The 22,804-nt window shown below is 38.8% G+C and overlaps 2 pseudogenes; one reads left to right on the top strand and one right to left on the bottom strand.

Moving 5' to 3' along the window:
* Nucleotides 1-5,807: 5,807 nt before the first annotated feature.
* Nucleotides 5,808-16,766, bottom strand: LOC110258109 (cyclin-Y-like protein 1; annotated as a pseudogene).
* Nucleotides 16,767-20,377: 3,611 nt separating this feature from the next.
* LOC110258050 (peptidyl-prolyl cis-trans isomerase FKBP1A-like) lies at nucleotides 20,378-20,752 on the top strand (annotated as a pseudogene).
* The last annotated feature ends 2,052 nt before the right edge of the window (nucleotides 20,753-22,804 follow it).

Consider the following 22,804-nt stretch of genomic DNA (forward strand, 5'->3'; position numbering starts at 1 on the left):
TTTCACTTAAATTAATTCACAAGTCATAAATGGATTCTTCATCTCAAAACTGTGGTCATAACAGATGATACACATATCTTCCTCTTTTCAGAATGATGAAGTTTGACCTTTGTCTAGGAATTGCTTCAACTTTGGTTTTTCATGAATTATAATCTTATTCTTGTTTTATGCTAATGGTCTTCATGGTTTGTCTCTATTGTCACAAGGAGGTCACAACGAACAGTGTCAGTGCCTATTGAATATCAGAAGCTACTAGGCTGTAGGGAAATTTTCTAAGTCTGATGTGTTGGTTTCTGACTTTTTTCCTTCAATCTATGGCTAAGGTGCTCAAGTCACAATTCATAAATACCACCCAGTCTTCTGGCACCATACAACTTGTCCTTGTAATTTGTTTGCTGTTACATTATGTTTTTCTAATTATATGTGGCCTTGAAGAGATGTTCAGGCTCTGAGTATATAGAATGAATCCTAGTAGGCTATGAATATATATAGTAGAGCACACATGACACCATATAATCCACACATCCCACCTGTTCTCTTCCTCACTCTCTTTTGGTCTTCTATCTTACCCCATTCATATTGGCATCCTTCTTTTTCATCCTTGATGCCACTTGTGCCTCTAACATAGAATTGTTTGGCCTGAGACAATAACTGTTTTGATTACCAGCGTAAGGAGATGTTCTCTCTCATTTCCTTTAATAAATTACAAGATTACCCTTTTCTATTTACAATGATAATAGTGGTGTCCACACATTTTTAAACATACTAAATTCACAGAACAAGTAGTATAGGCATTTAAAAAAATTTTTAATGGGACATATTTTAAAAGGTGACTGATAAATGGAAGTAATTGACCAAACTCAAGTATTCTGATCCAGAAGAGAGAGGAGGTGTTACACAGACAGATCTGGGGAATACTTAATAGTTTTATAAAGAAACTTCTAAAGATTAAGAAAGTTATTCAAAAATACCCTTCCAAATGAGGTTGTATTCATAACATTATTAGTTTGCACAGCATAAGAGAAAAGAAAAGAAAAAAAACAGAAACACTTTATAACGTAACACTGAGTATTATTTTAATGTTTACTGTTTGGGATTTTAAATGAAGTCAAATATTTTCTGGAATATTACTTGTATATACCAGGTAAATGGCTGGTCTAGAGAGCCAAAAAATTTTATTTTATTATTATTTTTTGTCTTTTCTAGGGCCACTCCCATGGCATATGGAGGTTCCCAGGCTAGGGGGCTAGTTGGAGCTTTTGCTGCTGGCCTACGCCAGAGCCACAGCAACGTAGGATCTGAGCCGCATCTGCGACCTACGCTACAGCTCATGGCAATGCCAGATTCTTAACCTGCTGAGGGAGGCCAAGGATCGAACCCACAACCTCATGGTTCCTAGTCGGATTCATTAACCACTGTGCCACGACAGGCACTCCGAGATCCAAACAGTTTTAATACATTAATTTCAAAGAAGGATTATCGTTCTTCATTGGAAATGCCCAGTTTTGTTACATGCAGTATATAAGCAGTAATGCATTAATTTATTATCAAATCAGTTAACCCAGTTCTTTTTGGGGAAGACAAGGAAAAATGGTTACAGATATTAAAGTATTGTCTAGGACTGTATTAGATGGCAAGGGAAGGGCAATTCCTTGGGTGAGATTTCCTACAATTATACTTCCAAAATTATGTTATCTCCTCTATTTGCCTGAAATCTAATATATTGTTGATTATATATTGCAAAAAAAAAATAAGTTTTAAAAAGCAGCCATTTTAAATCATTAACATTCATCCTCTAATTTTCTTTTAAATTCCTGTATTGTATTATTTGTCAATTTACATAATGCTTTGCCATTTTAGCACACCTCTTCTATTTGCTTCTGTCAAGCTTTCTTTCTTTTCTTTTTTTTCTTTTTTCTTTTTTGTCTCTTTGGCCGCTCTTGCAGCATATGGAGGTTCCCAGGCTAAGGGTCAAATTGGAGCTGTAGCCACCAGCCTACACCAGAGCCACAGCAACACATGATCCGAGCCTAATCTGCGACCTACACCACAGCTCATGGCAACGCCAGATCCTTAACCCACTGAGCAAGGCCAGGGATCGAATCTGCAACCTCACGGTTCCTAGTCAGATTCTTTAACCACTGTGCCACGATGGGAACTCCCAAGCTTTCTTTTATGTCGTCATTGACTACTGTATCCTTCTTGATTTCCATGTCATGATTCTCTCAGATTAGCTCATTAGCAAATAAATAGCAGTCATTAATTGAGTAGTAAAATATGTAATGAGCTATTTTTAAGAACAAATAAAATACACCTTAGTTTCATTTTCTGTGCATTCCGCCATCAAGTACACATCACTTTTTCAGTCATACCCCCTTACCAGGCATGTTGAACTCAAAATTTTCATCTTTGGCCCTCTCTGTCCTTATTCATATTGATTCTTCTGGGATTGCTCCATTTTTTCTTTCTTTTTTTTTTGCGAGAGGAGGCCTATTATCTGAATGTTTGAATCAGTGGCACCATAGAATCAGAAAGTGAGAATGAATGTAGTTTCAAATAAGGCTAACACACTTGATTTGAAGTATTTAAGTATGTTATTCCTTACGTAAAACTGAATCATTTTGCTCTATACCAGAAATTAACACAACATTATAAATCAAGTATAATTCAATTAAAACAACTTCTTAAAAGAGAATGTCATTCCTGATCATACTCTAGGCTTTAACAATCTTCTTATGAATACTAATGAGCAACCAGGAGATTAAAGGATATGTGACTTAACTTTAATTTTCACCAGTGTTTCGTGGCTGACAAGAAATAGCAGTAGCCTTACAAACCTGTATAAGAAATAGTTTCTATATACCTAGACTTTTCCTTTATTATAAAATTATAAGGCAGGATTTTTTTAAAAAAATAAATTTATTTTTGAACATTCCATTTTAAGTCAGTTGAATGAAGGAAAACCCAGAAGATAAAGATTTTTTTGTGAGGCTTTATTTTCCCCTTGAGATGCTGTAAAAGTTCTGTCATATCAAACCAGGCATCTAGTCTGATCCAAAGAATGGGGTTGGGAAGAGAAGGCAATGCTGGATACTGATGAACCAATTCTATTTTTTTTCCTAGATGAAGTTATTTGCTGTTTCTCTAGTGAGTCCCACTCTGCTAGCAGGCCCCTTCCTCTTTCATAGATAAGCATCAAGTGTTGCATGGCCTGATATCATGAGTCTTCCTGTAGAATGAGACATACTGGATTAAGCAAAGGAACTCAGACTTCTAGTACCAATCCTGAAGCCTACCTTTGAAGTCTTCAGTTCTGCTAAGAATTATTCTAGTGTTTATTGAGTGCAGTTTCAGTTATCACCTACCTCTGAAGATGTCTAGATTCTTTTATGCTGCCTATTTTTTTAAATCTTAATTTATGGTAAGATTACTTAACCTGAGTCTAGTCCACTAAAAGGTCTTTAACCATATAGTACAGTATTGTTAATTATAGCCACAGTGTTACACAGTGGATCCCTAGATCTTACTCATCTTACATAACTGGTACTTGTTGAATGACAACTCCCCATATGATCCAGCAACCTCACTTCTGGGTATTTATAAAACAGAATTGCTAGCAGGACCTTAAAGGCATATTAATACCCTCCCCATTCTTTGTATTTGCAAAAGGATATCTGGTCAATATTGAGCATCTTGATGCAAAACTTTATGTACTTCCACTTAGGGCCAACCATTAGCATAGAAAGGATACAAAGAGTAGGCAAAGTGATGGCTATCTCTTCAATCTTCAGACCTAGTGATAGAAGTAAGCAATTATTTGAGGTTGAGTGCTTTCTCCCTAAGGGTTTTTGTTTTCAGTTCAAACAGTGTTTATTAGCTTTTCTTTTAATATGAACATGAGAAAGAAAAAACACATAAGCTGTAGCATTCTTTTACAAATAAAACTTCAATCAATACTTGAATCTTCAAGCTCCATAAACAATATTTTTGAGATGGTAGATTGTAATATTTTATATGCCATTTTTATCATTTAGGTCTCTGTCCTTTAAAAATGATGGAAGCTGCAGCACTCAATATAAAGTGAAGCCTTTCTATAAAGAGAGAAAGTATTCCAGGCCCAGAAATGCTTTGTTTATAGGCAAAATTCTTGAAGGTAAGAGGAGAAAGATTTTGCATAGTTGAAAACACTAGTTTTTAAAAAATATTTCAAGTTTAGGTGACATTATTACCAATCTCCTAAAAAACTGATTACTAGACCTCCCTGTTTTTTAAAGCCTGAGATAAGTAAGGGTTCCTAAGATTTGTATGTTTCCTCTCAAATGGCAGAACTTGAAATGAGATACCTACAGCCATGTTAAATACATAGGATAGAAAATCTGTTTCATATCACCTATTTTTATATCACTATTACTATTAGGGTCCAGTTCCTTTTAGATTTTTACAAGTGAATTAACACTGCTCTTTATAATCTCTTTACCAAATCTAGAAAAATGAACCTTAGATGATCAAAGAAGGTAGAGAACCCAGCCCGGTGAAGAACTATTTTTAAAAAAGGAGGGAAGGTCTGTCAAGATATAAAATATTCCCTGAAGTCTTAGTGCAACCTTAAGCCTTGATACTCGTAAAAGTATAAGTGCCACACACTTACAAAACACCACCTGAAAGTTTAATTGAATTTTTCCCAAACTCACCTAGTTATGTAAATTTCAAATAGTAGGCTCTCAATTTTATTTTTTTGTGACAGCTATTGTTTGCCATTTTCAAGAGGGGCTGAAACAAAAATTTAAAACCAAAAGCTCAATGCTCAAAAGCCACAAAACCAAGCTCAAAAGCAATGCAACCAACTTGTCAAGTGATATCCTGTCAGTCAGTAGCAGTAATACTTTGGCAGCAGTGTTCTGGAGTGTCCAAGTACAGTATATTAAAGCTGAAAATTGCCCTAAGACTTCTGGGACTCACTCTCTTTCATTACCCGCTTGTTAACTACTGGACCTCCAAGTTGGTTGGAATTATGAAAGTACCCTTTAATACAAGTATTTAACAAGGGGGGAATCATCAGGAAATGAGAAGCACTATTATAAGTTCACGAGAAATGCAGCATAGACCCAATGGAAGTAGACAATAACATAGTTTCTCTGCTTCTGATTCCCAATATGCTAATATGCTAAGTAGGGCTTGCAAAGAATTTAAATAAGTGTTATTCAGCAGCTTTTTTGGTTTAAACTGATTGCCAATAATGAATAGCAGCTTCAGTAATATAATAGGGGGGAAGAATCTTCCAAAACCTAACAGTCCTTTGCTAAGTGGCTAGTTGCTAAGGACTGCTAGAGCAGTCCTTTGCTAAGTGGCTTTATGAGTTGTTAGGAGTCCCATGTTTTAATGGTAATGTCACATTAATTATAAAGGAATATGCAGCAATATAGAGAAGGGCAAGAAAAATTGGAAAAATGCAGAAGTTATATATTCAGTGTCTTTAAAATCTAAAGAAAACCTATTAATTAAAAAGTCACATAGTTCACTGCTATCAGCCTACACAGTAAGTAAATATCTCTGTGTTAATTGGGAGCTTTTAGCTTTGGAGTGGTTTTTGTAACTTCCTTTATATTAAAAAGAGAGAAGAGTCTGTTGCATTGACAAGGTCCCATTCTTTCTTATGAGCATAATCCTCACTGTCCTTGAATCTTTTGAATTCAATGTCTTTCTTTCAGGTGAAAATACTAACTTTGCTAGTTTATGAGCAGGAGAGGTGATATATCTCCAGTCTTTGTTTTAAGGGGATGATGATGTTACAACCCCTCACTTCTCTCTTAAGAGAGGATGACATTGGAGCACTGAATACCAAGGAAATTATTAACTCTGAAAGACTTCCTCAGGGCAGCTCTGCACAAGTCTTTGTATTTGTCTTCACACAATCTGGAAATGGCCTCGAGGTGCTGTGCTCTTTTTTCCTAAGAGGAGCAAAAAGAAAGTTCATGTTGTCATCTGCTAAGGAGCAAAGGTCAAAGTAGTATTAGCCATAAGCACTGGCAGGAATATTCATATTAAAATGAAGTAGCTCCAGAAATTGCCTTTCCATCTCATTCATGTCCTCAACTGTAATGTCCTTGAGGACTTGGCAGTAGTCCACATTCCTTACAGCCTGATTGTCCCAAACCTTGGAGGCAAGAAGAACAGTTCCCAAGACAATTCTTTTCCAGTTACTGAGACAAATGTCCATCTCAGCATTAAGTTAAAGGCCTTTCTAAGTAAACCAGAGTTACTATTGCACATCCAGCTGTTAGCTGTGTGGCACTAAAAAGACTACGAACTAATATAAATGAATTTCAGGATCATGCTTAAAGTATTCCTCTGGTACCCTTGCTCATGTGAGTGAATATGGTTGCTCATCAAAAATATCCAAGAATCAAATTGTAGTTCTATTTTTAGTTTCCTGAGGAATCTCCATACTGTTTTCCACAGTGGTTGCACCAATTTACAATCCCATCAACAGTGTAATAGGGTTCCTTTTTCTCCACACCTTCTCCAGCACTGATTGTTTATAGACTTTCAGACGATGGCTATCCTGGATATTGTAAGGTGGTACGTCATTGTGGTTTAATTTGCATTTCTCTAATAATGAGTGATGTTGAACATCTTTTAATGTGTTTTTTGGCCACCTGCATGTCTTCTTTGGAGAATTGTCAGTTTAGATCTTCTGCCCATTTTTTGGTGGGGTTGTTTGTTTTTTTGGTATGGAGCTGCAGAAGGTGTTTATAAATTTTGGAGATTAATCCCTTGTCAGTTGATTCACTTGCAAAGATTTTCTCCCATTCTGTGGGTCGTCTTTTTGTTTTGCTTAGGGTTTCCTTTGCTGTGCAGAAACTTTTCAGTTTGATTAGGTCCCATTTGTTTATTTTTGCTTTTACTGTCATGACTCTAAGAGGTGGATCTGAGAAGATGTTGCTGTCGTTTATGTCAGAGAGCACTTGGCCTATGTTTTCCTCTAAGAGTTTTATAGTGTCTGGTCTTATATCTAGATTCCTCAGAAAACTAAAAATAGAACTATAATTTGATCCAGCAATCCCACTCCTGGGCATCTATCCAGAGAAAACCACGACTCACAAAGACACATGTACTCCACTGTTCATTGCAGCACTATTTGCAATAGCCAAGACATGGAAACAACCTGAATCTCCATCGACAGAGGAGGGTATCAAGAAGATGTGCAGTCATCAAAACAGTGTGGTATTGCTACCAAAACAGACAGACAGACCAATGGAACAGAATAGAGAATCCGGAAATAAACCCTGACACCTATGGTCAATTAATCTTTGACAAGGGAGGCAAGAACATCAAATGGGAAAAAGAAAGTCTATTCAGCAAGCATTGCTGGGAAACCTGGACAGCTGCATGCAAAGCAATGAAACTAGAACACACCCTCACACTATGCACACAAATAAACTCCAAATGGCTGAAAGACTTAAATATATGACAGGACACCATCAAACTCCTAGAAGAAAACATAGGCAAAACACTCTCTGACATCAACATCATGAATATTTTCTCAGGTCAGTCTCCCAAAGCAATAGAAATCAGAGCAAAAATAAACCCATGGGACCTCATCAAACTGAAAAGCTTTTGCACAGCAAAGGAAACCAAAAAGAAAACAAAAAGACAACTTACAGAATGGGAGAAAATAGTTTCAAATGATGCAACTGACAAGGGCTTACTCTCTAGAATATATAAACAACTTATACAACCCAACAGCAAAAAAACCAATCAATCAATGGAAAAATGGGCAAAAGACCTGAATAGACATTTCTCCAAAGAAGATATGCAGATGGCCAACAAACACATGAAAAAATGCTCAACATCGCTGATTATAAGAGAAATGCAAATCAAAACTACCATGAGATATCACCTCACACCAGTCAGAATGGCCATCATTAATAAGTCCACAAATAACAAGTGCTGGAGGGGCTGTGGAGAAAAGGGAACCCTCCTGCACTGCTGGTGGGAATGGAAACTGGTACAGCCACTATGGAGAACAGTTTGGAGATACCTTAGAAATCTATACATAGAACTTCCATGTGACCCCACAACCCCACTCTTGGGCATCTATCCGGACAAAGCTCTACTTAAAAGAGACACATGCACCCGCATGTTCATTGCAGCACTCTTCACAATAGCCAGGACATGGAAACCACCCAAATGTCCATCGACAGAGGATTGGATTCGGAAGAGGTGGTATGTATACACAATGGAATACTACTCAGCCATAAAAAAGAATGACATAATGCCAGTTGTAGCACCATGGATGGAACTAGAGAACCTCATACTGAGTGAAATGAGCCAGAAAGACAAAGACAAATACCATATGATATCACTTATAACTGGAATCTAATATCCAGCTCAAATGATTCTCAGAAAAGAAAATCATGGACTTGGAGAAGAGACTTGTGGCTGCCTGATGGGAGGGGGAGGGAGTGGGAGGGATTGGGAGCTTGGGCTTATCAGACACAACTTAGAATAGATTTACAAGGAGATCCTGCTGAATAGCATTGAGAACTTTGTCTAGATACTCATGTTGCAACAGAAGAAAGCGTGGGGGAAAAATGTAATTGTAATGTATACATGTAAGGATAACCTGACCCCCTTACTGTACAGTGGGAAAATAAAAAAAATATATTAGGGAGAGAGGACAAGATGGCGGAGGAGTAGGAAGACACGCTCGCCCTCTCCCACAAACACAACAAAAAAAGCACATCTACAGAATAAATGACTCGCACAGAACAGCAACCAATCGCTGGCAGAGGAACCTAAACTCCAATAACGGCAAGAAATTCGTGACATTATTGGACAGAACAGGAGAAAAGAGGAGAGTGAGAGAAGGTGAATCCGAGCGGGACGGGGGCTCCCGAAAGGGAACTGCGGAGGAGAAAGGGATCCCGCACCCTGGAAAGTCACCTACGGGGCAAAAGATCAAACGAACCGGAGGAATCTCCAGATGCAGAGAAGAGTGTAGCAGTAAGTTGGAGTACGGAAAAGCCGATCAAGAACCCAACGGACCATCTAAACTACGGGCACAGTCACCAAAAATTGAGACGCCTGGGTGGGGGCTGGGCACGAGTCCTCGCCTCCGAAGGTTAATTCCTGAGAAAGGCTCGGGGGACGCCTGGGAGGGGGGCTGGGCACCGAGACCTAGGCTCCAGAGATTAGTCCCCGGGCTAGGGAGGCGGGGCAGAGCGGAAACTGCTTGGGAGGTCTAGAAACCAGTTGACGGGGCAGAGACTGCCTGGGAGACTAGAAAACAAAGCTGTCGCAGAGGAAGGGAGCAATACTCCAGGGGTGGGGAAGGGGAAAGCCACATCAGAGGGAACCTGGGAGAAGAGCCTGGTCTGCGCCCGTGCTGGGGAGGGGAGAGAAGAAGGGGTGGGTCCCCATAGAATACCCCCCACGCCACAGCAAGCTTACAGGCCCGCTAGCTAGCTGAAAACTGTGCTTCCCAGTGCATCCCCTCCCCCCACTCCCGCCACGCCCTATGCTCTCACGGACCTGGGGCTGCCTGCCATCCAGGAGGGCTGGCCTCAACAATCACCTGAAGCCTACCACCGCAGGGGCTGTCCCTGCACAGGCCTGCTTGCCCTTTGGAGGGGCTACACTTCCGCAGAGCAGCACCAAACAGCACCAGCCCGCGAGAAAAGGCCTGCAGCCTAGAAAAGCTAGAACAAGCTTAGCCAGGCTGTGAATAGATCGGCCTAATTCTCGGACGGTTTTTCTGAGTCTGGTTGCCCCAGGGAGGAGCCTCTTCGGTTTCCAACGGCCCTGCTACCTGCCCAAGCACCCAGGGGATGCTCTAGTGAACCAGCTGCATAGGACTGCCAGCTCCAGGCAGGACCACCTGCAGCCCAGAAAAGCTGCAACAAGCTTGGCCAGACTGTGAAAAGATCCGCCTACATTCTCAGGCTGTCCTTCTGAGTTGGGCTACCCTAGGGAAGAGCCTCTCAGGTTCTCAGTGCCCCAGATAGCTGCTCCAGACCCCAGGGGGTGATGCACCCCTAAAGAGCAGCTGCCCAACACCGCCAACCCCCTGCAAGAACCCCACAGCCTAAAAACACCAGAGCAAGCTCTGCATGACCAAGTGAAATCTGCTACCATCGCGGTGTGGACCTCTCAGTCCTGTCTGCCCTCAGGAAGTCCTCCTTTGCTTCAAAGAAACACTGTTAGCCCCATCAACACTCCAGAAAAGCCACACTGCCTCAAAAAAGATTGACCAACAACGCCAGCCCTCAGGAAATATTCCACGGCAGTGACAAGGCAAACACTGCCCCATCACGGAGAGTACAACTCCCTCAGGAGAAAGAAAACAACAAGCAAGATGAAGAAGCTGAGAAACCACCCCCAGTCAAACCAACAGGAGAACTCACCTAAAACAGTCAACAATGAAACAGATCTCTGCAGTCTGACAGACCTGGAGTTCAAAAGAGAAATAGTGAAAATACTGAAGGAATTAAGAGAAGATATGAACAGTAATGCAGATACCCTCAGAAAGGAACTAGAAAATATAAGGAGGAGCCAAGTAAAATTAGAACATTCATTTGCAGAGATACAAGCTTAACTACAGGAAGTAAAAACCAGAATGAATAATGCAGAAGAACGAATCAGTGATATGGAAGATAGAACAATGGAAATCACTCAATCTGGTCAACAGACAGAAAACCGAATCAAAATACTGGAAAGCAATATAAGAGACCTATGGGATAATATAAAGCGGGCCAATCTACGCATAATAGGAATTCCAGAAGGAGTAGAAACAGATAAGGGAATGGAAAATATATTTGAAGAAATTATTGCTGGAAACTTCCCAAATCTAAAGGATACTGGATTCAAGATACAAGAAGCACAGAGGGCCCCAAACAAACTGAACCCAAACAGACCCACACCAAGACACATCATAATAAAAATGGCAAAAGTTGGTGATAAAGAGAGGATCCTAAAGGCAGCAAAAGAAAAACAGAATGTTACCTACAAGGGAACCCCCATAAGAATATCAGCTGATTTCTCTACAGAAACACTACAGGCCAGGAGGGAATGGCAAGAGATATTTAAAGTGCTAAAAGGAAAAAATATGCAACCTAGAATACTCTATCCAGCAAGAATATCATTTAAAATAGAAGGGGAAATAAAAATTTTTCCCAACAAACAAAAACTTAAAGAATACAGCAACACAAAACCCAGGTTAAAGGAAATATTGAAAGGGCTTCTCTAAACCAAAAAGAAAGGAAGGAAAGGCAAGAAAAAAGAAAAGAAAAAAAAAAAAGAAGAAGAAGAGGAAGAACTAGGACTGAGGAAACTGCAATCAGAGAGCAGTCACTCAAATAAGCCAGCATACAGATTTAATCATGAACATGCTTCAAACAAAATAAAATTAAAAAGAAAAAAATAAAAAAGAGTCATCAAAACCATAAAATGTGGGCAAGGGATGTCAGGAGGTAAATAACCCTTTTTGTTTATATGTATGTCTCTCTTCTTAATTTTAATATAGTAATGAAGTGTTTGAACTTACAGGACCATCAGGCTAAAACACACATGTATGGGAAGGGGTTAGCATACTTAAAAAACACTGCAGCCACAAGCCAAAACCAAATATTGCATTTGCAAAAAATGAAAAAAAAAAAACACTCAAGCAGATAATAACAGGAGACCATCCAACCAAAAAAAAAAAAAAAAAAATGGAGAACCATAGAATCAACTGGAACACGAGGTTCAAATGGCAATAAATAATCATCTATCAATTATCACCTTAAATGTCAATGGAATGAATGCCCCAATCAAAAGACACAGAGTGGCTGAGTGGATAAAAAAGCAAAAACCTTCAATATGCTGCCTACAAGAAACTCACCTTAGGACAAAAGATACATATAGATTGAAAGTGAAAGGGTGGGGAAAAATATTTCACGCCAATAGACATGACAGAAAAGCAGGAGTCGCAACGCTCATATCAGACAAAATAGACTTCAAAACAAAAGGCATAAAGAAAGACAAAGAAGGACACTATTTAATGATTAAGGGATCCATCCAAGGAGAGGATGTTACTATTGTCAACATATATGCCCCAAATACAGGAGCACCCAGATACATACAACAAATATTAACAGATATAAAGGGAGATATTGATGAGAATACAATCATAGTAGGAGACCTAAATACCCCCCTCACATCAATGGACAGATCCTCTAGACAGAAAACCAATAAAGCAACAGAGATCCTAAAGGAAACAATAGAAAAGTTAGACTTCATTGATATCTTCAGGACACTACATCCAAAAAAATCAGAATACACATTCTTCTCAAATGCTCATGGAACATTCTCAAGAATCGACCACATATTGGGACACAAAGCGAATCTCAATAAACTTAGGAGCATAGAAATTATCTCAAGTATCTTCTCTGACCAAAATGCCATGAAATTAGAAATCAACCATGGGAAAAGCAAAGAGAAAAAACCTACTCCATGGAGACTAAACAACATGCTACTAAAAAACCAATGGGTCAATGAGGAAATCAAGAAGGAAATTAAAAACTACCTTGAAACAAATGATAATGAAGACACAACCTCTCCAAATCTATGGGATGCTGTGAAAGCAGTGCTCAGAGGGAAATTTATACTAATACAGTCCTTTCTCAAAAAAGAAGAAAGATCTCCAATTGACAACTTCAGCCTCCACCTAAAAGAATTAGAAAAAGAAGAACAAAAAAGTCCTAAAGTCAGCAGAAGGAAGGAAATTATAAAGATCAAAGAAGAAATCAATAAAATAGAGACTCAAAAACAATAGACAAAATTAATAAAACCAAGAGCTGGTTCTTTGAAAAGGTGAACAAAATTGACAAACCCCTGGCCAGACTCACTCAAAAGAGGAGAGAAAGAACCCAAATCACCAAAATTATAAATGAAAAAGGAGAAATCACAATGGATACAGCAGAAATACCAAAAACCATAAGAGAATACTATGAACAACTGTATGGCAACAAGTTTGACAATCTGGAAGAAATGGACAATTTTCTAGAATCTTACAGCTTGCCAAAACTGAATCAAGCAGAAACAGACCAACTGAACAGACCGATCACTAGAAATGAAATTGAAGAGGTCATAAAATCACTCCCTACAAATAAAAGTCCAGGACCAGATGGCTTCACAGATGAATTTTACCAAACATATAAAGAGGAATTGGTGCCCATCCTCCTTAAACTCTTTCAAAAGCTTGAAGAAGAAGGAAGACTCCCAAAGACATTCTATGAGGCCACCATCACCCTCATTCCAAAACCAGACAGAGATACCACCAAAAAAGAAAACTATCGGCCAATATCATTGATGAATATAGATGCAAAAATTCTCAACAAAATCTTAGCCAACCGAATCCAACAACATATCAAAAAAAATTATACACCATGACCAGGTTGGGTTCATCCCAGGTTCACAACGATGGTTCAACATATGCAAATCAATCAGCATCATACACCACATTAACAAAAAAAAGGTCAAAAATCATATGATCATCTCAATAGACGCAGAAAAAGGATTTGACAAAGTCCAACATCCATTCATGATCAAGACCCTCACCAAAGTGGGTATAGAGGGAACATTCCTGAATATAATCAAAGCCATTTATGATAAACCCACAGCAAATATAATCCTCAATGGGGAAAAACTGAAAGCCTTCTCACTCCAATCTGGAACAAGACAGGGATGCCCACTCTCACCACTGCTCTTCAACATCGTTTTGGAAGTCTTAGCCACAGCAATTAGACAAACAAAAGAAATCAAAGGCATCCATATAGGAAGAGAAGAGATAAAGCTGTCACTGTATGCAGATGACATGATACTATACCTAGAAAACCCTAAGGACTCAACCCAAAACTCCTTGAACTGATTAATAAATTCAGCAAAGTGGCAGGATATAAGATTAACATTCAGAAGTCAGTTGCACTTCTGTATACCAGCAATGAAACATTAGAAAAGGAATACAAAAAAATGATACCTTTTAAAATTCTACCTCACAAAATCAAATACCTCGGAATACACCTGACCAAAGAGGTAAAGGACCGATATGCCGAGAACTATAAAACCTTAATCAAAGAAATCAAAGAAGATGTAAAGAAATGGAAAGATATTCCATGTTCCTGGATTGGAAAAATCAATATTGTGAAAATGGCCATCCTACCCAAAGCAATCTACAGATTCAATGCAATCCCTATCAAATTACCCATGACATTGTTCACACAACTAGAACAAACAATCCAAACATTTATATGGAACCACAAAAGACCCAGAATCGCCAAAGCAATCCTGAGAAACAAAAACCAAGCAGGAGGCATAACTCTCCCAGACTTCAAGAAATACTACAAAGCCACAGTCATCAAAACAGTGTGGTACTGGTACCAAAACAGACAGACAGACCAATGGAACAGAATAGAGAATCCGGAAATAAACCCTGACACCTATGGTCAATTAATCTTTGACAAGGGAGGCAAGAACATCAAATGGGAAAAAGAAAGTCTATTCAGCAAGCATTGCTGGGAAACCTGGACAGCTGCACGCAAAGCAATGAAACTAGAACACACCCTCACACCATGCACAAAAATAAACTCCAAATGGCTGAAAGACTTAAATATACGACAGGACACCATCAAACTCCTAGAAGAAAACATAGGCAAAACACTCTCTGACATCAACATCATGAATATTTTCTCAGGTCAGTCTCCCAAAGCAATAGAAATCAGAGCAAAAATAAACCCATGGGACCTCATCAAACTGAAAAGCTTTTGCACAGCAAAGGAAACCAAAAAGAAAACAAAAAGACAACTTTCAGAATGGGAGAAAATAGTTTCAAATGATGCAACTGACAAGGGCTTAATCTCTAGAATATACAAGCAACTTCTACAACCCAACAGCAAAAAAACCAATCAATCAATGGAAAAATGGGCAAAAGACCTGAATAGACATTTCTCCAAGGAAGATATACAGATGGCCAACAAACACATGAAAAAATGCTCAACATCGTTGATTATAAGAGAAATGCAAATCAAAACTACCATGAGATACCACCTCACACCAGTCAGAATGGCCCTCAATAATAAGTCCACAAATAACAAGTGCTGGAGGGGCTGTGGAGAAAAGGGAACCCTCCTGCACTGTTGGTGGGAATGGAAACTGGTACAGCCACTATGGAGAACAGTTTGGAGATACCTTAGAAATCTATACATAGAACTTCCATATGACCCTGCAATCCCACTCTTGGGCATCTATCCGGACAAAGCTCTACTTAAAAGAGACACATGCACCCGCATGTTCATTGCAGCACTCTTCACAATAGCCAGGACATGGAAACAACCCAAATGTCCATCGACAGAGGATTGGATTCGGAAGAGGTGGTATATATATACACAATGGAATACTACTCAGCCATGAAAAAGGATGACATCATGCCATTTGCAGCAACATGGATGGAACTAGAGAATCTCATACTGAGTGAAATGAGCCAGAAAGACAAAGACAAATACCATATGATATCACTTATAACTGGAATCTAATATCCAGCACAAATGAACATATCCTCAGAAAAGAAAAGCATGGACTTGGAGAAAAGACTTGTGGCTGCCTGATGGGAGGGGGAGGGAGTGGGAGGGATTGGGAGCTTGGGCTTATCAGACACAACCTAGAATAGATTTATAAGGAGATCCTGCTGAATAGCATTGAGAACTTTGTCTAGATACTCATGTTGCAACAGAAGAAAGGGTGGGGGAAAAAAACTGTAACTGCAATGTATACATCTAAGGATGACCTGACCCCCTTGCTGTACACTGGGAAAATAATAAAAAAATATATATATTAAAAAAAATGAAGATGTGGTACCTACACACAATGGAATATTACTCAGCCGTTAAAATGAACAAAATACCAGCATTTTTTGCAACATGGACGGACCTAGAAATTATCATACTAAGTGAAGTCAGCCATATAATGAGACACCAACATCAAATGCTTTCACTGACGTGTGTAATTTAATAAAAGGACAGACTGAACTTTGCAGAACAGACATTGAAAAACTTATGGTCTCCGGAGGAGACAGTTTGGGGGGTGGGGGGGTGTGCCTGGGTTATGGGAGGGAAATCCTGTGAAACCGGATTGTTATGATCATTATACAACTACAGATGTGATAAATTCATTTGAGTAATAAAAAAAATTTAAAAAAAGAAAAAAAAAAAACCAAGAATCTATTTACATCTCTGTTTGTTTGTTTGGGTTTTTTTTTTTTTTTTGTGGTAATACATTGCTAAAGGCCCACATTTTATTATGGTTCTAAGACTAGGCAGGCTGACTGTGCTGCCATCTAGAAATATCATTGAGCCTGAGTTAGACATTCTAGTAAGCTAACCTTGAGATAACATGGTTTAAATGGTTGCTCTTCCTCTTTTCTGGCACATCCATTTGAAATTTTCTCAGAAAATTTGTGCTTGCCCTTGGGTTGTCAGAAGGGTTTGATTCCAAAGCTAAGTCTTAGGGCATCTCCTGGTTGCTGATGTGCTGCAGGTGGTGGCGCTCACTGGCTCCAAAATCCAACTTGGCTGGTTCCATGCCAGCCAGCATGGATGCTACTGCCACTGCGACCCCAGCCACCAGGGGTCTTCCAACAGATAGACCCAGACTTAGTCTGGCTCCACTAGCTTGACACCAGCCCAGCTTGGGGCTGGTGTTGGGGACATGCAACAGATGAAAATGTTCCCCATGTGATGCCTCTGCCCCTTGCAGTCACCTCTCCCCTCGCACCCAGACTCTGCAATAATCAGCTGCCTCCTCCCTCAACAAGGTGCATTGGGCACTGGCAGCCCCAGGCTATGCAGGCACCACACTGGGCAGGCAGATGCAGCCTTGACTGCTGCTTTCCCATCCAATTCCACCACCTGCTAAGGGAAGGGCTCAGGCCCCTCTGCACCTCTGCCACCACTCAGCTGCCACCTCACATGAGCCAACTCCATCTGTCTCCATAACTGTTAGACATCATTCTGCTTACTAGTCTATTCAATGGATTTGTAAATCCTTCTCTGAAAAAAAGGGGGGGGGGATAATAAGCAACCAGTAGGGAAAATAAGCACAACAAATAGAAAATATCCAAGTTTAAAGTTTATGCATGAGACTTTAATCATCATATATAAGGATGTACATATCCTTGTGTTAAAATTATATGCAATTTATAGAATATTCATGGGTAGTAAATATCTTAAGTATTCTTTTCAAATACTGCATTAGATATGTTTCTAAAAATAATACTCATTGCATATTACATGAGACATATATTAAAAAGTAATTTTATTTATCTGGAATTTAATTGTAACTGAGTTTCTTGTGTTTTAATCTGAAAATCCTAACCTTAAAGGGTTCTGATACATTAGATTGGTGATGATTTTTAGATATTTCTAACTTCCTCTTTGCTTGTGATATCCAAATGCCACTTTCAACTTTTTTAAATCAAGTGGATATATGATATCTAGTCAGTTTCCAGGATTTGATGCCATAAAATACCACGCTATTCCAGGGAAATCAGTTAAGACAGGATAAAATGATATTTTTGTTATGTAAAAAATAAACTGTATCCAAAGACTGTCAATAGTCAGAAGCCAAGAATCAAGGGAAATTACCAATACCCAGATGATAATCAAAATCAACAGCGATTCCTACCTACTCTCCTTTAGTGAAGAGTTGGACATCCTACTCTCAATTTCTTCTTTTTCTTTCAGTAGAGAGAATTTATGCTTTTTCTCTCTTGGTGATGCTCCCAAAGGAAGGAGCATGAAATTTATTCACATTATATCCAAATCATCTGAGAGATTTTTAAAAATTGCCTGTGGTGCCTGCTAATTATCCAGGATTTCCTATGTATTCCGAGTTAAAAAAAAATGTAAGGGACAATTTAAAGAAAGGAATAGCATAGATGATGTGTACAGTTCCATGGAGACCTACAGGATGTAAAGGTCCTCACTCACTTATACAGAGACAATGATCCCAGCAAGAACGAAAAAGACTGATGAGCTTTTTCTCAGCAAAACTGGAACAGTTCCATAAGTCATGATAAAATTGTAAATGAATCATCATCACTGCATAAAATTTTTCATCTAAATTTATTAGTCCAGTAGAAATATGTAGAAGGCATTGGCTTAAAAATATGCCATTAGGAGTTTCTGCTGGAGCTCAGGGGTTTAAGGATCTGGCATTGCCCTAGCTGTGGCATAGGAAGCAGCTGAAGCTCAGATTTAACCTCTGGCCCAAGAACTTCCAAATGCTGAGGTTGCAGCTGAAAAAAGAAAAAAAAATAAAATTTTAACCTATATGAAATATATATTACCATTCTGATATTTAGAGGACACCAAGCTCAGATTGATAACTAGAAAATTGGAAATTTAAGCCTCATCTTTAAATGAGTGATTTGTATGCCTTGTCCTTTAACATGGCAAATCCATAACAAATTTCTGTAATGAAATGTGTTACCATAATGATTGTCTCAACCATACTGTTTTCTGGGCTGAGATCCCACCACTTTTGAACAATGTTCAGTACAATGTCATAGTAAGTAGAATCTAATATGAGATAGTACATTCCATCTCATACCATTTTACCTATGCCCTCTTCCATTTGACTTCCTGTGTCTAAGAATTGAGGGGAATTTACATACAGTTAAAAGCTGGATCTAGATGGTATAATGGATAGGTTTTGAAAAATGTTTCATTTGTTCTTAATAAATACCTAAGTCAAGATGTAGATTACGTTCAACACCAAAAACAGTTCCCTGATTCTTTAAATCCCCAAAACCAAGATGAATTCTATCATAAGGTCTTAACACCCTAAACATCCTCCTACCTTCAGCACTGCAGCTCTGGTTTCTAGCCTAAACTTATTTTCCCTATTTCTGAGTTTCATATAAGTAGACCCCCACAATACATATTCTCAGTCTGGTTCCTTTCATTCAGAGTTTTAAAATTCATCTGTGTTTTGATTTTATATCTACATGATATTCCACTGCATGCATATACCATAATTCTTCAAGCAACCTCCCACTAACGGATTTTTAAGTTTGGGGTTATTATAAAAAGCCTAGTATAAACACCCCTATATAAGTGTATATGGATATGTATGCATCAATTTCTCTGCTATAGAGCTAAAAGGGAAATTATTGGACATAGATAACTGTGTGTTTTATTTTATAAGGAAATGCAATCTTTAAATAATAACTGCAGTATTTTACATTACCAACAAATATGTACAAGAGTTCCCTTTTAGTCACATCCTTGATCATATTTGTTGAGGAAATTAAAAAATAAATAAATGGAAATTGGTATAAAATAATCTCTCTTTTTGGGGTCTTTTTGTCTCCTTTATGGCCACACCCATGGCATATGGAGGTTCCCAGACTAGGGGTCCAATCGGAGCTATAGCCCCCAGCCTATGCCACAGCCACAGCAATGCAGGATCCAGCTACATCTGTGACCTGCATCATGGCTCACTGCAATTCCGGATGCTTCACCCACTGAGTGAGGCCAGGGACCGAACCCACATCCTCACAGATGCTAGTTGGGTTCATTAACCACTGAGCTACAATGGGAACTCAAAAATAATCTCATTGTGAGTTTAAAATTTCACTTACTCAGTGACTAATGATAGTGGATACTTTCCTATGTACTTACTGTACATTCATATAGCTAGCTTTATTTTTATGTTTACCTGTGAATATTATTATTACTACTATTATTTGGCCTCTCCCATAGCATTTGGAAGTTCTCTGACCAGGGATGGAACTGCGCTGCAGTTGCAACAGATGCCACAGCTACAGTAATTCCAGATTCTTAACCCACTCCACCACACAGGAACTTCTTAGCTACATTTCAAAGCTTGTACCATTTACCCACTTTAATTTAGTTTTTGTCTTTTTACTGCTCTTTTTGAATTTTTATGTTTTAGATGAAACTACTTTTTCAGATTTTCTACTAGAAGTTTTATTGTTTTGATATTTCTGTTTAATTACTTTGCCCAACATCCTGCACTGATACAAAACAGAGTTGTGTTACCAATGGATAGGGCCAAAAATTCTCTCCTGCTTAAGTGTGATGCATGCACAAAACAGGTGGAGAGGTTGGAGTGGCAGGAGAGGCTGTAAAGCTAGTAAAACTAATAAAGTCACAACCCGTGGTACACAGACTAACACGCTAAAAGCTGAGGAGGGAACAGGGAAACTAAGAACCACTCTCTGTTATCACTTCAAGAAGGGTGATGATTGTCTCTCCATGCTGCCCATCACACCACCAGCCAGCCCACCACTGCCATTGCTGCTGCCACCACAGCAGCAGCCATGGGAGTGCAGGTGGAGACCATCTCCCCTTGAGATGGGCACATCTTCCCAAAGCACGGCCAGACCTCCGTGGTGCACTACACAGGGATGCTTGAAGATGGAAAGAAATTTGACGCCTCCCGGGACAGAAGCAAGCCCTTTAAATATGTGCTAGGCAAGCAGGAGGTGATCTGAGGCTGGGAAGAAGGGGTCACCCAGATGAGTGTGGGTCAGAGAGCCAAGCTATCTCCACAGACTATGCCTACAGTGCCAACTGGGCACCCAGGCATCATCCTGCCGAACGCCACTCTTGTCTTTGACATGGAGCTTCTAAAACTGGAATGACAGGAATGGCCTCCTCCCTGTGCTCCCCATTCTTGGATGTGCCATGGAGGGATCTGGCACCTCCATATGTGCACGAGTGCGTACCGGGATTTTGCTGGTGTCGCACTCTGCTCTGTGTAAACATCTTCCCTAACTGAGTGTGTTCTGTCACTGGCTTTGCTCTTCCCCTTTCTCCTTGTATGTGTCTCAACCTGAACTATATGCTATAAACTTCAAGTTACTCATTAAAAGAAAAAAAAAAAAAGAATGGCGATAATTTTCTGGCACATTCATGTGTCGAGCAACTTTGGATTCTATCTTGGATATTGGGATATTAAGCTGTAAAGATATCTGAATGCTATTTTTCTCCTAAGAAGGTTTATTTTATTCTATTTCTTTTTTATTTTAGCAGGCAATTAACAAGGGTCATGTCAAACTGCAAACTCTGCATACTAACATAAATATTCGTTCATTTCTTCACATAACTTTTTGATGTTTTCCTTGTTTTATTTTATTTTTTATTTTTAAAATGATTTTTAGCTTATTTTTTAGCCTTCTCTTGGATACTGGACACCTGCATGATTCAGGCTCAGTGACAGGACAGAGTTGGTCCATAGAATATGGGTCTGACTTTCACTGGCTTGTTCCTTTCTGCAATGCATCCCCATATTTCCTGTGACTATTGTCTCAAACTCTACCTTTTGTCCTTTAGATCAGATAACTGTGGGTTATATTCAATATTTCTATTTGAATGGTACAGACTGGAGACTTCCTTCAAAATAGAAGTTGTAAATGGGAAAATTGACCATTCCTAGAGCTTTTGATTATGTTCTGCATCTCCTTATTTTAGTCTCTTTCCAGGACTTTCAAGTTGTTTTTTTCCCCTAAAATTGTATTCTTTTTAAAAATACATTTTATTGGAGAATAGTTGACTTGTAATGTTGTGTTACTTTCAGGTGTACAGGAAAAGTGAATTAGTCATGCATATTCATATACATACATTCTTTTTTGATTCTCTCCCTATATAGTCTATCAGAGAGCCATGAATACATTTCCCAGTACTATGCAGTAGGTTCTTGTTACCCAGCAATTGTGTATATAGTAGCATGTGTATGCCAATCCCACCCTCTCATTTTTATCCCTAACCTCCCCCCCAGTACTTTTCCTTTGGTAACCATAAGTTTGGTTTCAAAATCTTTGAGTTTGTTTCTGTTTGTTGATAAGCTCTTTTGTATCATTTTTGGAATCTAAGAAGATATTAGTTTTTAACTGTGGGGTAATCAAGCATAGGTGGCTCATTACCAGAAAGATCAGGAAATCACGTAATTCTTTCAGTTTTAAAATTATGTTTTGGCCAGATAAAAATTATTTTTGAGTTTTTTGTGTGTCCATATGTTAAACAGATTGTTCCATTATCTTCTGGCTCACACTATTTTTTTTTATCAGAAAGTCTGCATTCATTCTTATCTTTTTTGTGTGTGTTTGGTATATTTTCCATAGATCTTTCAAATTTCTAAATTAAGATAAAAAATTAAGTCTCTTGGCACATATGTATGGTTAGTTTCCATTGTCTTTGTGTATAAGTTCTTTATTTTATTTTCTTGTAGTGCCGAATTTGCTTTTAAATAATGGAAAATGTAAAGTCAGTCAAGAAATGACTTATCTTTCTCAAGCTTATGGGTAACATTTTCCTACTTCTTCAAATTGCAGATCAATATTTCTTTGGATGTTGAATATTGTGAATATTTTTCAGTTGAGTCCAGGTGTCTTATCTTTTTTCAAACAGTGTTGAGTTTTGTTTTGGCAGGCAGTTTATGTACTTGCAAACTGGCTTAATCTTTTGAGAGTTAATGTTGGGCTCTGTTAGAGTGGATTATAGTGAATCATTTCCTCTGTAGTTTTTCTCTTTTCTGCTGACTCCATTGAAAGCAGTGGATGTTCAATGAGATTCCTCCTAAGATAGGATGGAGTTTGAATGTGTCCCAGCCCTGTGTGAACTGGTAGTTTTCATGGTACAGATCCCTGATAGTTTCCCTGGTGTGTGTTCTTGGCCTGGCCTTATGGAATCTCACCTTAATATGTGCAGTTTAGAAATCACTTGACATCTCAGCCTTCATGCTGCTA

The sequence above is a fragment of the Sus scrofa genome, chromosome 10 (genome assembly GCF_054392235.1).
Source record: "Sus scrofa isolate SSC_HxYL_T2T_F1_AM1 chromosome 10, Sscrofa_HxYL_maternal_Yorkshire_Landrace_v2.0, whole genome shotgun sequence".
Classification (NCBI taxonomy): Eukaryota; Metazoa; Chordata; class Mammalia; order Artiodactyla; family Suidae; genus Sus; species Sus scrofa.